General features: G+C 44.0%; 1 protein-coding gene and 1 long non-coding RNA gene across 2 annotated transcripts in view; one reads left to right on the top strand and one right to left on the bottom strand.

Moving 5' to 3' along the window:
• LOC123035923 (coiled-coil domain-containing protein 69-like) overlaps positions 1–15,218 on the top strand; it is a 51,650-nt gene that overhangs the window by 19,549 nt on the left and 16,883 nt on the right. The gene's annotated exons all lie outside the window — the stretch shown is intronic.
• LOC123035871 lies at positions 165–10,707 on the bottom strand. The gene is made up of 3 exons (XR_006417049.1): positions 10,357–10,707; positions 2,045–2,150; positions 165–1,164 (listed from the first exon to the last, which is right to left on the bottom strand). It is a non-coding gene; the product is annotated as an uncharacterized LOC123035871 (long non-coding RNA).

Raw genomic sequence — 15,218 nt, 5'->3', positions numbered from 1 at the left:
CTGCAGTGATACAGTGTAAATGATGTCAGAGAAATCTGCAGCAGAGTCTAAGGGGTTCAGTTTTCTGTGCAGTCAGCCCAAGGATTCAGCAGCAGTCCAGCTTTTCTAAAGTCACATGGATTCTGTGGAATTGTGAACCAGCTTTTTATTAGAGGGGGAATTTGTGCAAATATACATTAGCACAAGTACATATGAGTGCATTGGAGCACATGGCCAAAGCATTAGCACTAATGCAAATTAACTCAAGTAGAACAAAATTTTAATTTTTAAAAATCTGATTCTGTTGATGAGCAGATGTTAGAACTAAGACACCAAACAGACGGAACAGATTTAAGGTAATACAGCTTAAATGGGCAGCACCTAGCATGTATTATTTGCTACTCATGCACACTTTATTCTGCTGGTTTTAACTATTGCTGTTTTTAACTGATGTTACTTCGAATGAACTCTTGGTTGTGGACAGAGAAGAAATCAGCTAGAATTGGCATGGTTAGCATCACATAATCACGTTTTCTTACATCAGTCACTTTGCCGATAGCCTCATTGTTTTTCATCATGTATTTGCTGCCTCTCTGAACACACAGTCTGCATTTAGGTATGTCATGAGTGGAGCAGGCTGGAGCTGGGGGTTAGACTAGATGGCCCAAGAGGCTCCTGACTTGTTCTGTTTCTATGTTTCTGTGTTTGTATTTATCAATGTTTTTTTAGAATGCATTAAATTTGCTTTTTGCCCCTTCCTACAAAGACAGCAGGGCTTCATATATGGAGTTATTCATCCCCACCCCCAAATAAGAGCTCAGTGGGGAAAGGGAAGGCAAAGTGATTTGTCCAGGAGCAAGAGATATCTTCATGGCTGAGCAGAAAGTTGAGCTGGGAGTTCACATGCACAAAGGCCAAAACAGGCATTACTTGAAATCCATACCTAGTAGCTATGTATCATTGTTGTGGTGATGGTGGTTGTTATTGACAGCCAGTGTGGTGTAGTGGTTAAAAGTGTGGGACTGGGACTCAGGTGACCTGGATTCGAGTCTCCACTCAGCCATAAGGCTCACTGGGTGACTTTGGGCCAGTCACAGACTCTCAGCCCCACCTAACTCACAGTGCTCTTGTTGCAAAGGTAAGACTGAGAGGAGGAGGAGAATTATGTAAGCTGCCTTGAGTTCCCTGAAAGAAAAAAAAGACAGGCACTAATTAAATAAATAAATAAATAAATATTACTGTGCTGGAGGTAGGTGTGCTCTTGTATGTTTTTGGTGTAAAATAGGTTTCCTGGCCAATTGTGATTGCTTGGCAATCTGTATGAAGAAATATCCTCACATCTGATAGGGCTATGAAGCATCTGTGGTCTCAGGGGTAGCTGCCTGAGTAAGCCCATCTTCTCTGTGGGTGTGAGGTAAGAAGGAATTCAGTAGTAGAGGTAGCCGTCTCCTTCGATATTGGCATGAGGCAATGAAGAATTGTGTGGTGAAGGTGGCTCCACGAGTGTGGATGTTTTGGAGGCCAAAGTGTCTTCTTAGTTGTTGGTGTTGGGCAAGAGACATTGTGAGGGCAGCTGTGCAAGGGCGATTGAGTCAGCACCTCTTTGCGGCGGCTGCAAGGCAGCTTCCGCTGCTCTCTCCTCTTCTGTTTTCACAGAAGTGAATGTTAAAAAAGTACAGCTCCACCCTCCTGCTGGCTGGTATGGGAAGAAGACATTTTGCGGCAGGTGAAGAGTGCGTATTGTGAAGTACTTAACCAGAAATAATGTGTCCAGGTAGTCACGTTCGTATCACATGCAGTGCAGCTTCTTTCCCATGTCAAGTGTATGGGTTCTGGTAGGCCTCAGCCTTTCCTGTCTTCTATTTTTGTTTCTTAGAAGAGTGAGAAGATAAGGAAATGATTGTGTGGGTGCAGCGCACAAGAAACCTACAGGGATCCGCTGCAGTAAGAATGCAGGATTGTGCTGCAGTGTTACATTATATCAGGGGTGGAATTTGGCTGCCTGGCACAGAATGTGTTTCTAGGCCGATCTTGGATGGGGGAGAAGGGCTGAAATATGCCTTACCCTCTTGAAGGATCAGGGCAGAGCTCTGGCTTCCTTCCAAATCCAGACTGAACCACCAGAGACCAAACTGCAACAGCCCAGAGTTATAGAAATGAGCAGGCAGAACCTGGTCAATACAAGACAAAATTTAAAGTGAAATTTAAAACAGATCTAAAAAAATAGGTTAAAAAAACAGTCCAGTTCATGTGAATGATACCAAAGAAGGATTTCTCAGCAATTAATCTGTGGGCTGTTATTCGCCTGCCAATGCTTTTCATGCACGTTCAGAGTGGGAAGATGACCAGATTTTTATTACTTCTTCTCATGCCCTACCTCAGTTGTTGAGTCTGCTTGACAACAATTATGATCATCTGATGGAAAAGGACAATCTCTACGTTCATCCTTAATAGGAACTGCAGGTAGAATATTAATACCAATCCTGTGTGCAATTGTGTGTGTGTTTACTCAGTAGTAAACCCTATTGAGTTTTTATTAGTAGTTCAGTAATTTCATTTCTATGCTGCCCCATAGCTGAAGCTCTCTGTGCTGTAAAAAGTTGTAAAAGTAAAAGCTGAGGTAGAGGATTGCAGCCTTAAAGAATTCAGTATTTTGCAGGGTCTGACTGGATAACAAGTGTCTTGGACAATAGCTCAAATGAAGGAAGGCAGTCTGAATTATGTGTAAACCATTGTCCAGTTCAATCCACACTGGTATAGCACCTAAATCCCACTTTTTTATATGCCCCAGATTATGATGATTCGTATTATTTATTACATATTTATACTGCCTGCAGCCAAAGCTTTCTGGGCAGTTTACAACAGTAATCATAGAATCTTACACTCAAGTAACCCATCCAGATTCTAACCAGGCCTGACCTTGTTTAGTTTCCAAGTTTAGGCAGAATCAGGCACTTCAGGCTATACAGAAGTTATATGGAGAATGATGAAAGAGTCCCATGAACATTATACATTGGAGCAAAGTCAGAAGGACAACCAGGCTTTTAACACATGTGTATGAGCTGGTATTCACATAACTTTCCTTCTCCAGTAACCATGAAGGAATATGGATTGTTTGTTTGTTATTTCAATTTGTATGCCGCTTCAATAGCCCATATCTGGGCTCTCTGTGTGACTCAATATAAAAACAGCGCAACATTCTAAAATCAGTAACATTAAATCAACTTATTTAAAACTTGTTAACAACATAATCCAAATGTAAAACAGAGTATATCAAAATTAAAATATAAATTATAATTAAATAAGACAATTTAAACTAATATCAGCTAAAATAAAAAATAGGGTCAATTAAAAACCAAATAACCTTTAAAATCAATTGATAAAATAGCCAGTGAGTCTTTGTCTGGCACTGAAATGGTAGCAGTGAGGGTACCAGTAAATCTCTCTGGGAAGTCTATTCCAGAGGAACGGTGCAACTGCCAAGAAGGCCCTTCTTCTAGCCCGCATCTCCCTCACCTCCCGAGAGGATGGCTGCTTAAGAAGGACCTCCTTAACAGACAGTTAGGATGTTTGCATTGTACTGAAGTTTGACTGAATTGGGGAACTAGAGTTATCTGACGAGGATTTGCCATGGTTCTCATTACGTATTATAGTGAACATTTACAATATTCTCAAGGAAATTGGAAATAATAGAAATTTAGAAACTGCTTTTGGAGGGCTAGTGCATGAATTAGGTGCTAAGCCATGATGATAATATAATAAGAAGATGTAACATAATTTTGTTGACTGGAAAATATAAAAAGATGAAACTTGGCAATGAATTTGGGTTTTATTAGACTGGTTAATGTTCTGAGCTGCAGTTGATGGAACACATGTTTTTACTTATTTTAATGAAAGGCCTTAAGATACTGCCAAATAAAATGAAATAATAATTTATTATTTACTGTACAAACATTTCACAGGTTCACAAATGTAACAAAATAGCTCACCAGTTTAAGATACAGGGTGTGACCTGCCAAAGTTAAGTACTTTTAAAACTCACTGAATTTAGCTGGAAATTGTTGAGCATGTCCTTTAGTCTCCCATTTAAATGAACAGTACTGAAAAGTGGTTGATTACACAGTCCTGTGTATGTTTATTTAGAAAAGTAAGGCTTAGTGGGGTTAATGGGATTTACTCCATAGAAACAATGTTTAGAGCTGCAACCTAAATGTGGTTCCATCATGCTCATTAGGGTTAATAGTTTAGTTGTGTTCAAATGTCCAAAAATAAATAGTAATTTTAGTGTGTGCACACATACGTATGAGCACACACACGTGTATACACTCTTTCTTCTATAAATCTAACCAGCTAGGAATCTCCGTGGACTATCGATTCATTTCCAGATTTTGGGAAAGGCTGTTATTGCTCTCCGCCACTTGATAGACCATTGGTGCTCCAGACTCTCACTGATTTGGGGTGCTTCAAGATGGAGGCCTTTGAGCCCTACCAATCTACAAGAATCATGTAGCAAATCAATCTTCTAATTTTAATTGTACCATAACCAACATTTCTGGTAAGAAAAAGCAATAATAGCAGTGGTGGGGAAACACAGGAGGATGGCAGTGATTTTGTTAGGATGCCCTGTAAAATTCTGGGAATGAGAACAGTGACTGCACGATAATAGCCTCATATAAAAGCACCCTAAGTTTCAGTTGACAAGGGCATGGAGAATAAAGCTCATAGCTCTGATCGGCACCCAGAGATTTTCAAGAGCTATTGTTCTCGGTTGATTCTGTCAGGACTTTTTGCAGCCTTTGACAATGTTGTGGGAATGTTGGTGACTTAAGTGGTGTTGATGACTCAACCTTGCAGGCATTTGTCAGTTTGTTTTTTAAAGTGGTTCCATTTATTTTTGGTGTAAAGTTAGAGAATGGTGGTGATGGGCCACTGGCTAAATCCCCATTAATCTATCCCTTTCCCCATAAGCAGTGTCCTGCCAATGTGTGAATGTCCTCTTTTTTATTGTGTGTATATATGTGAGTGAGTATGTCTTAGGTATGACTGAGAAATTTTTTGGGGTTGCATTTTAATGAGATCTTAACAAATTCAGTATTCCCAATCTCCACATAAACCAGAACATACTGATAGGACAATATTTGCATTTTTCTGAATTTTGTGAGATTGTTCACAAAACAAAACCATGCACCACAATGTTTATGATTGGTAACAATCAGCACAAAAATGCATATTTTAGGGAAGTAGCTCACAGAAATGCCTGACATTGGGAAAATGCCTTGCACAAATGCATGTTTTCTACAAATGAACATACAAAATATCACGGACTAAGTGAGTACAAAATGCAGTCATTCTAAGATGTGTATGCATTCTGTGAATGTGAATTAGAAAAGACTGCAAGGTGATGCAGAAATAGGATGGATCAAACTTACTGTTGAAAAAAATTAAGAAACTTAGTTGACTCAAACTTGACTAGTTTGTGTGTTCCTAGTTTGTACTGGTGGGAAGTAGTCTATTGGAAGCAGTGCACCCAGTCTCTCTCCTGTTTACATTTACGAGAACATAGCTAAGAGGATTTGCCTGTACTGCGAGGATACTTCCCTGGCAGCTGGGATCCCACCTGCATTATGGGAGCAGGGCACCTCATGAACACTGGATTCAGGTTTGCACTACTTCACCACCAAGAACACAAGGCTTACAGAATTAAAAGGGCAGTAGTACTTGATGGTCTTCCCCTTTGGGCTCAGATTTTTCATACGGTGCCTTGTACATTCTGCCAAGTGTGTGATTAAGCCAAACTGCTGTGCTGCTTCCTAAACCACTTCTGTAAGCTGAGGAAATGACTGGGAGCATTCCAGATTTAATAGTGTATTGACAGGGTCATACAACTTATGGGATAAGACTCTCCCATTCTCTCTTTGACTTGCCAGATGTGCTTAATTTTTTTTAAAGTCCCTTATTTGAGAGGTTGATTGCTATGCAAAAGAAAAGCATTTAAAAGAGAGAGAGAAGAGAGAGGGAGAATGTCATGGCCTTATCATAGTCCAAATAAGCCATGCTAACTCTTGCTGTGACTAGAGGTGCAACCCCTGGCACAGTGGTGTGCAAACAGTGTGCTTCTGAAAGACTGCATACAGATTGCAGATGCATTGGAGAGGAAGTGTTCCAGGCAGAGGGGGAACCTCCAATCAAAAGGCCTCGGGTAGTTATTCTGCCCCAGCCTTTTTGACTGATTTTGTGTGGAAAGAAAACAAGATGGAAGAAGGAGTGGGGATATATGGGAGGCTTACAAGTGGAAAGTGAATGGGACAGGGTGATTACTCTGAAAAAGCCTTGCTGGAAAGACCTTCACATGTTAGCATAAATTTCAAAGTGGATCTATGCCACAGGAGGAGAGGTTGCTTTTGCATTCATGTCCTAAGTGTGGACTTCACAGGGGCATCTGGCTCCCTGCTGAGGGAAACGGTCTTTATCATTATCATGGCAGTTTAAGGCACCTTATATAACTCATTTTATCCTTACCAGAAACCTGTGAGGCAGATTAGACTGAGTGTCCCATGACAGGCCCAAAGTCATCCAGCAAAAAGAACTTCGGTCGAGTGAGGACAAGATCCTACATCTTCCAGGTCCAGCACTCTAACTTCTACACCACACTGGTACTAGATGAACCTTTGGTCTAATCCAGCAGGGTTCTTATGTTGAGAACATAGGAAGAGCCATGCTGAATTAGTCCAGCACCCTGGTCAACCAGCTGCACAGGAGACACCCGCAGGCAGGAATACCTCCTCCTGTGCAGGTTCCCAGCAACTGGTATATGCAGGTACACTGCCTCTGATTCTAGGGACAGCAAAGAGGAATCAGGACTGGTAGCTCTGGATAACCTGGTCCTTTATGAATTTGTCAAGCCCCCTTTTAAAGCCAGCTAGAACAGTGGTGAACACAACATGTTATGGGAGGGAATTCCATAGTTCAACCTGAAAAAATCCCTCCTTTTATGTGTTCTGAATCTCCCAACAACAAGCCTCATTGGATGACTCCAGCTCTAGTATTATGACACACAGAGCGAGAAAGAGAGAGAGAGAGAGAGAGAGAGAGAGAGAGAAAGAGAGAGAGAGAGAGAGAGAGAGAGAGAGAGAGCACTCTCCTTGCTCACTTTCTCCATGCCCAGCATAATTCTGTATACCTCTTATCCTGTTTTCCCCTTCTTTGCCTTTTTTCAAAGCTAAACAATCTCAGATGTTGCAACCCTTCCTTGACAGGGAGCTGCTCTAGCGCTTTGATTATTTCAGTTGTCCTTTTCCCAACTCCACAATATCCTTGTTTAGGTGTGGCAACCAGATCTATGTATAGTATTCTAAGAATGGTTGCACAGTAGATTTGTATAAGGGAGTATTGGCTTTTCATTTTCACTTCCTTTCCAAATAATACCCAAACTGGAGTTTGCCCCTTTTTATAGCTACTCTGCATTGGGTTGACATTTTCATTAAACTGTCCAGCATAGCCCCAAGATCTCTTCCTTGATCAGTCACTGCTAACTCAAATCCCATCAGTTTATACTTGAATTTGAGAATTTTTGCCCAAACTTGCCTCTCACTGAGAAGAGAACTCTCCCTCTTCCCCAAGGCAAGCTGCTCACAGGTCTGCCTCTTGTTCTGGGCCAGGCAATGGTGGTGATGAGAAAGAGAGGCCATGGCCTGCTGCCTCTCCTCCTGTCAAGCAAACAAGACGGACCATGAGAAAAAAAGGCCTACAAGGCACAATGGAAGCCAGTGGCAACAGTGGGGCGAAGGGGGACACCCTGAGAGAGGGGCCACTGAGGCCTCTTGGCCGAAGGCCCTCCAAACCCTGGAGCCAGCTTTTGAGGGGAGCAGTTTGAGAACTCTACTATAGCAATGCTCTAGTCCAGTGGTTTTCAACCTGTTTAGAGTTGGGGATTGGCAAAAATAGGAATATTATTTCAGGGACCACTGAGGCATAAATAAAAGGCCTTATATACATACTATAGTATTTTGCGTATTAGTTTTTAAATATAGTACCAAAAAAAAGAAAGTACTCTATAATAACCAGAAACAGAGCAGCAAAACTGCTAATAAAAGAATAAAATATTGAAATTAAATGTAACGCAACTGAAATTGTTATATGTAATTCAAAAAAACCTATTGTGGCTACTGCGAAACCTGTTGTTGCTTCTTTTCAAGAATACTTGATCCAAACTTTGCAATAGCAAAATACCAAAACACTATAAATGTAATACTATACTTGTAATACGAATTCAAATACAATATTAGCACCAGAGCAATACAAATTCCATCAAAGTTACTTAATACAATAATATTCATAATGATGAATACTGAAATACAATGACCCCTCCTCCCAAGTCCCCCTACATACCAGCACAGACTGGCTGAGAAAACGCTCTTAGCACAAGCCCGCCTCAGCGTTTCTCTTCCCAGCAGAGAGAAAGGAAAAGGCCCGGTCTCAGTCCCTGCCCAGAGGGCAGACCTGGCGGGGTGCGACTCCCGGCTGGCTCCCATTGAGCTGCCTTTCCCCTCTGCCTCACTCTTCCTTTCAAGGACCGCCAGGAAATGCACCGTGGCTGGTCGGCAGACCAGCAGGTGAAATCCTGTCACTGATCAGAGGATTATGGTTATTTATTTATTTATTTATTATACTTATACCTCACCTTTTTTCCTTTCAAGGAACTCATGGCAGCTGGCAGAATCCTCCTCCTCCCCTCCTCCTCCTCAGCCTTGTCCTCACAACAACAACCCTGCGAGGTACCCCTTTGTTGGGCTGAGAACCTGTGACTGGCCCAAAGGCACCCAGTTGGCTCCATGGCTGAGTGGAGACTCGAACCAGGTCACCTGAGTCCCAGCCTGGGGCTCTTAACCAGTGCACCACACTGGCTCTGAACCACGCATTATGTAACTGGCCTTCCCCTACCTGGCTCCCTCTAGCTGTGTTGCACCGCAATTGCCATCATTCCCAGCTAGCCTGACTATTGGGAGTTGTAGTCCACCTGCGGGCAGCAGGTGGGGGTGAGCTAATGTGACTGTTCAGAGGATGACTCCAAGGGAGACACTGTGACCTAAATGGCAGAGGAATGGCAGCCAGGGACCACAGGAGCTTTCCAGAAAGTGTGTGTAAATGAGCCTTCTCCTTTCTGCTTCCTTCACCTCCCCGCCCAGAAGTAGCAAGCTTTCAAATAATCTCGAGAGACTCCTTGTGTAAATGAGTCTGTCCACAGTCAGGACCAGCTTTGCAAGAAGCCAGCAGGGATGCCAGTTGCAAATAGGAACAGAAATGATTTAAGATCAGTTTGTCCACTGCTGCTCCATTTCTGACAAGAACATAGTAGGCCTTGTTTATGTGTGAAATATTAGGATCTTACTATCCTTTGGGTCAGGGATGGAGAACAACTCCTACTCTCCTTCACCACTGGGTATTCTGGCCATGGCTGATGCAAGCTGCAATCCTGCAACATCTGGAGGGTCGCATGTTCCTCACCTCTGCCTTAGGGTTAATTTCATAAGCAGTAGCAGCTGTCTAGAGGTCAACTTGTAGCTCCCTAGAATATCTGCGTGTCCCATCTCTGCTCACTTTCACCTTCCTGTGCGCTTTGCCTTGAGTCTGTTTTGAGTTTGCCAGTCCCTTAGCACAGGGACCCTTCAAACATGTCCTTTGTCTGGGGCCATGCAGTGGATGGCACCACCGGGACAAATGAGCAAAGGTTGTGGTAGTCACATTTGACAGAACAACCAGTGGGTACACATAGCATGTGCATTAAATGCAGGATCAACCCCATGGGGAAACCAGAAGTTCTTGGGCAGTCCTAGAAATCACCCAAGAACAACAGCAGGGTCCCGTGCATGGTGTGAGGAGGCCCAACATCTGAGGTGGCGGGGGAAGACAAAACAGCCCCTCCTTTGTGGTGCCTGAACACCATTCTTCTCTCCCCCTCCTCTGTCCGTGTTAATGAACGAAAATGTGACTGCCGACTGGGGCTAGAAGGAGATACTGCCAGTCTGAATGGCTACGTGAGGTCCCTGGGCCCAATCTTAATACAACCCCCTATTTAAAACTGAAGCTGGGATGGAAACTCTGACAGGCCTGGAGTGAGGACGAAGCCGATGCTGTAACAAGCATTCCTCGAGTGATGATGTCACCGCTTGAACAGCGGCCTGAGCATGTTCTGCGAGTGCCAGATATACGGAGGAGTGATTAGACCCGAGTTTTAGCCTTGTAATCGCCTGTGATTTATTGCCTTCCTTAAAACACACACACACCAAACATCCCTCCGCCTAATTCCTGCACTCACTCCACACCCCAGAATAGGCTATTTCTGGACTCCAGAGCTCGCTATAAAAAGCACCACTGGACCTGTAGGTTGGTGGGAGTGATGAGCTGAGCTGAGCTGAGACCCTCTAGTTGCCCCGTGGAGTGTCATGAGTAGCTGTCCCTCTGCTCAAGTCGAATGGGCATCTTCAGCGTGAAGCTCGGAGAAGGAAAGGTGCACGACAAGACACTCGGAAAGTCCGTCCTGCACTCCAGGGCAGTGCAGCTCGCTGCCAAACACGCTCCTCGTTTGTCAGTTCTTTAAGCCGCCTTCAAATTTCCCAGCTGTTTGTTCTTCCCAGATGGCTCGGGCGGGAATGAGGGGCCCAATTCACTGTGAAGGTAGAACGAGGGGGAGGTTGGACACCAGCAAGAAGGATGGCAAAGGGGAAAGCTGGGTGCAAGGGAGAGAGAGGATGAATGAGCCTCCCAGCCCATTCCAGTGCTGACATGCGTGGGTGTGACGATCGCTGTGTGTTCCGAGAGGCGTGGGGATCTTTTTTAGCTCCCTGTGCTTCATCATGTCTGCCTGGAGCAGGAAAGAAGAGGGTCCAAGGGAAAAACATTCCCTATTCACGCAAGCATGCAGGGGCTGGCGCTCTTGCATGGCAGCCTGAAGTGGAAGGGGACAACGTGGGATTCTGATGCTGGGCCCATTCTTATCCACACGCTGTGGGCTGTTCTGTACTGAGCCTAATAACATGATCAGGCACCCTGTTACAAGCTGAAGGAGCCTAGGAGAGCACATATTGCACGTGTATACAGAAGAGCCAGCAAATGCATGTTGGTGGAGTTGGTGGGGTGGGCGGAAGGCGGTGTTGCAATCCCTCTCCCAACCTATGCATTTGTCAGCACAACCCACCCAATTCATCAGGGCCACACTCAGCCCTCTTGGGCTGAGTGACTGAGAGAAAGAACCACATATCTTGAGAGCTACAGGGCTGCCAAACAGGGAGCTCCTGGCCCTACCTGTCAGAAAGCCTCGTGCAGCCATTCCCCTCTTGGGTATGGGGAACATGTGGCCCACTGGAAATTATTGGACTACTGTAGCTATCACCCTGCATCGCTGGCAATGGTACCCGGGGCTGATTGGATGTACAGTTGGACAACATCCAGGCTGGGAGGCACACATGCACCACCTGTGCCTTAAGGAAGGGAAACGGCAGATGAAGTGGCCATGGAACATGGGATGGTCACAAGTGGGAGTTGTCATCCCAGAAAACACCCCCTAACCCAATCCCTGCACCATGAAACGCAATGAAAAGGGCAGATCAAAGGTGTTGTCAAAGTCTTCTCTAGAAGTACCACAAGCAGGGCATAAAAGCTAAAAGAAACTGGCAAAGGAAAACCTAGGATGCCCAATTTCTGTTTAATGCTAATTATTTAATCTTTCCCACTTAATGCTAATTCAGGATATGGAAGAAGCACTTCCCAAAGAGTGGAAGGGATAACTAGCCCTTCTCCTGCTCACTGGCTCTTTACCTCAAATACCTCCCTCCCAGCACTTTTTGTCACAGCATCTCAGCATCAAAACTGAGTTTGCCTCCTTCTCCTCTGCTATGATATCAGTGTTTTGCCAAAGGCAAGTGTTCTTTTTGGATCCAGAAACAATAAGCACACCTGGGTTGAAGTCTAAGGATTTTATTCTAAAGCAGGCACAATACCAAGCAAGCTGACTTTCCTCAATCAGTCGTTGGGAGCTCCACTGGACAACAATGAAGATTCCCCAATTCGGCTGGCATGCAGCACCTTCCCGGTTAGGTCTGCATCGAAGCTCACCTTGGGCGGAGCCGCAAGGCTTTTTATCCTAAACTTTAGAGTGTTATGCGCTGTAGAATGCTACATGCCATCCAAAATGGTTAATTGGTCACACCTGCTGTTTGCAGGTTTCATGATGATCAGTTCCACTGTTTATGGTATTCTCCTGCATTCCAAGGCCGTACCATCCTAATCAGCAACTGCCTTAGAATAACACATTTTTTCATGCCGGAGAGCCTCAACTGGGTCTTACAGAGGCCCTGTTCTTAAGGTCTTCCCAGGAGATATAGGAATAGAAGGAGCAATTGTGTCACACTACCTTATCTCCTCGATATACAATAGTCTTCCAGTGGTTTTTCTCTATAATCAGCCAGAGCAGAGCTTTGCCTTGGATGTCTCGGTGATTATGCCTTTTCACCCAGAGTGCCCTGGGCCTGGATGCAGCATTGTTCCAGGGGAAAGTGCCAAAATGAAAGGCTCTGCAGGTTTGGGTGAGGCTCCAAGTCCCAAGGGCCACTGCCACAGCTGCTTCTGTCCAGAAGGGTGATCAATCCAAGCCTTATGAGTGTGTCATCAAAGCAAGACTTCTGCTCTTCCCAGTCACCGCCTCCCGCAGTGATAGTGATGAAGTGAAGTGATGAAGAGAAGATGAAGAGACAACAAAGCCCCTGTTGCTAAAAGCAAAGTAGCCCAGTCCAGCCAAATTTCTCTGCTTCCTAACTTTCTTGGGTACTCCCACCCTATTCGGCAGGTAGATTGCATCCTCTCTTCCCAAGCTGCAATGTGTTGTTTCCTAAGATAGACGACAGTTGTGAGATGTTAAGGATTGCTTCACCGATCTAACAGCATGTGTGAGACGTTTTGTGTGTGCATGTAATATCTGAAACACATATGCAAGGCAAATGCATGCCTCTTGCAGGGTTTCTGCCCAAACTGCCCACCCATTTGACTTGTCTGGGCACCGCAGGAGAGACTCAGCAACACGTAGTCCTCCTGCAATCTCTGCCATGGTATAGTGGGATTTTGTGGCTGTACACCCATTTTATGATGAGGCTTCTGCTTATTGCAGTGGCCCTGATTTTGTTGTGAAGCAGGGCAGTATGATGACTTGAATAGTGGCAGTGGCCTCAGCCTGCCACACTAAATTTCCAAGGCTTCATCATGCTTTCATGTTTCACCTCCAGCAAGGGTTGGAGCAGCTCTTAGCAGGACACAGAAGGTCAGTCCTCCATTTATTGACCAGGCTGGCTGAACAGCCATTTCTATGCAGCTGTGAATAGCTGCAGCAAACTTTTACAATTTTTCTGCAACAAATCAGCCCATATAACTGTGCAGCTATGAACAGCTTTGCTGCAATATCTCTGCTACTAGTCTGGTGTGTCAGAGAGTTAAATCTGTGTTTCTTCCCCCTCCCCACATCCTTTGAAGAAAATGGTGCCTCTTTAGGCCTTCTCAATTACCCTCTTCTCCCTTTCATTTCTTTCCCAAAATTACATAAAATAAAAAGGAAACTGACAATTATAAAAATGTCTATACAGAAGCAAGTCCCATTGATTCCAATGGTGCTTACTTCCAAATAAGTATATATAGTGGATGCTGAGGAGGTGTTCTTGAAATCTTGTTTAAGGTAGCACCGGAGGCATGGGCTCTCCTGTTGATTTCAAATCTAGGCTTTTTGATGGAGTAGGGGAAGGGAACATAAAGTGGGCACTGCAAAAAATAGGAGAGAGGAAACATTCTCCAAATTCAAAACCCAGATCAGTTCCTGTCGCTCCCAAACTTCACTAAAGGAATGCCAAAAATCTAGAAAAGTGTGGAATTCTGGAATTCTGGTAGGCTAAAGAGAAAGAGAAAAAAGATGAGAGAGGGGACAGGTGGAGAGAGTGTCCAAAGAAGCTTCTTTATGTTGACCTGTGTACGTTTTCCAAAAGAGGTATTTCACAGTCCACGCAAGAGGTGGGCACAGGTAACTGTCTGAACATGGGCACAGGTGTTGCCCATGATTAAAAAAGGGCTCTGGAATAGCCCATGTTACCTTGCAAAACACCTCTTGCAAACACCCACTATGCATTAGTGGGTGGCACAAAAGGGATTGTGCAAAATGCACTGACAATACTGCATCAGAAGATACTTCCATTTGCTCACATGTGACTGGAATATGACAACTGCATTTGAGAGTAAAATTCCATAATGGCAATTATTTGGAAATTACAGGGATGTGTTTGCTGTCTCCCAGTCACATGCATTGAAAAGGTATTTGTGGCTGGAATCTAGGATTAACTCTGCCTAGAGATGTTAGAGAGATCCACAGTGGGTTCAAATAAGTTTGGATTTCTATGAATCTGACCCACAGTTTCTGCAAAAACCAAAAAAAAAAAAAAAAAACCCAGCCTTTTTTTAGTAATTTCTTTTTGTAGAAATTTTAAAAACCTTTTTGTTTGGGTGGGGGGGGGGGGATTGGCACACACCTGCAGTTGTGCTGGAGGGAAAAAATCTTGTATATCCCATAAAACACCCAAAATCCTACTACATCAGTCAGTAGGCAATGGAACAAACAATGCCTGACTATCTGTGAAACCGGTGGAATGGATTTAACAAAAGCCATACATTCTTGCTCTCTGCCCATGGCAACTATGCAGACTTCAGCAAACATGCAATGCATACTGGCCATAAAAAGGGCTAGCCACATAGTAAGGGCAATATGGGGGGAACAGGGCAGGACACGAACTCGCATAAGCAGAACACAACAGGTACGGCTCACAGCAAACTTAAGTTATATCCCTTATCATCTTGAAAAATACAAACTCCTTCACTTAGGATCAAAAAAACCAATGCACCACTACAGGATGGGGAATACTTGGTTCAACAGTATTGCAAATGAGAAGGATCTGGGGGTTGCTGTAGATCACAGGCTAAGTATGAGCCAAAAATGTGGTGTAGCTGCAAAAAGATGCTATTTTGGGCTGCATTTAACATCGGTATCACCTCCAAATCACATGAAGTACTAGATGCCCTGTACTCAGACTAGTTTTATTTATTTGTTTGTTTGTTTGTTTGTTTGTTTGAACATTTCTATGCCGCCCCTTGCTGAAGCCTCGGGGTGGCTTACAACACAATAAAATACAATACAAAAATAACAATATAAAATT

Source organism: Varanus komodoensis, unplaced genomic scaffold (assembly GCF_004798865.1).
Source record: "Varanus komodoensis strain SLA01 unplaced genomic scaffold, ASM479886v1 scaffold7_3, whole genome shotgun sequence".
Lineage (NCBI taxonomy): Eukaryota > Metazoa > Chordata > Lepidosauria > Squamata > Varanidae > Varanus > Varanus komodoensis.
This window is presented reverse-complemented; position numbering and strand designations above follow the sequence as displayed.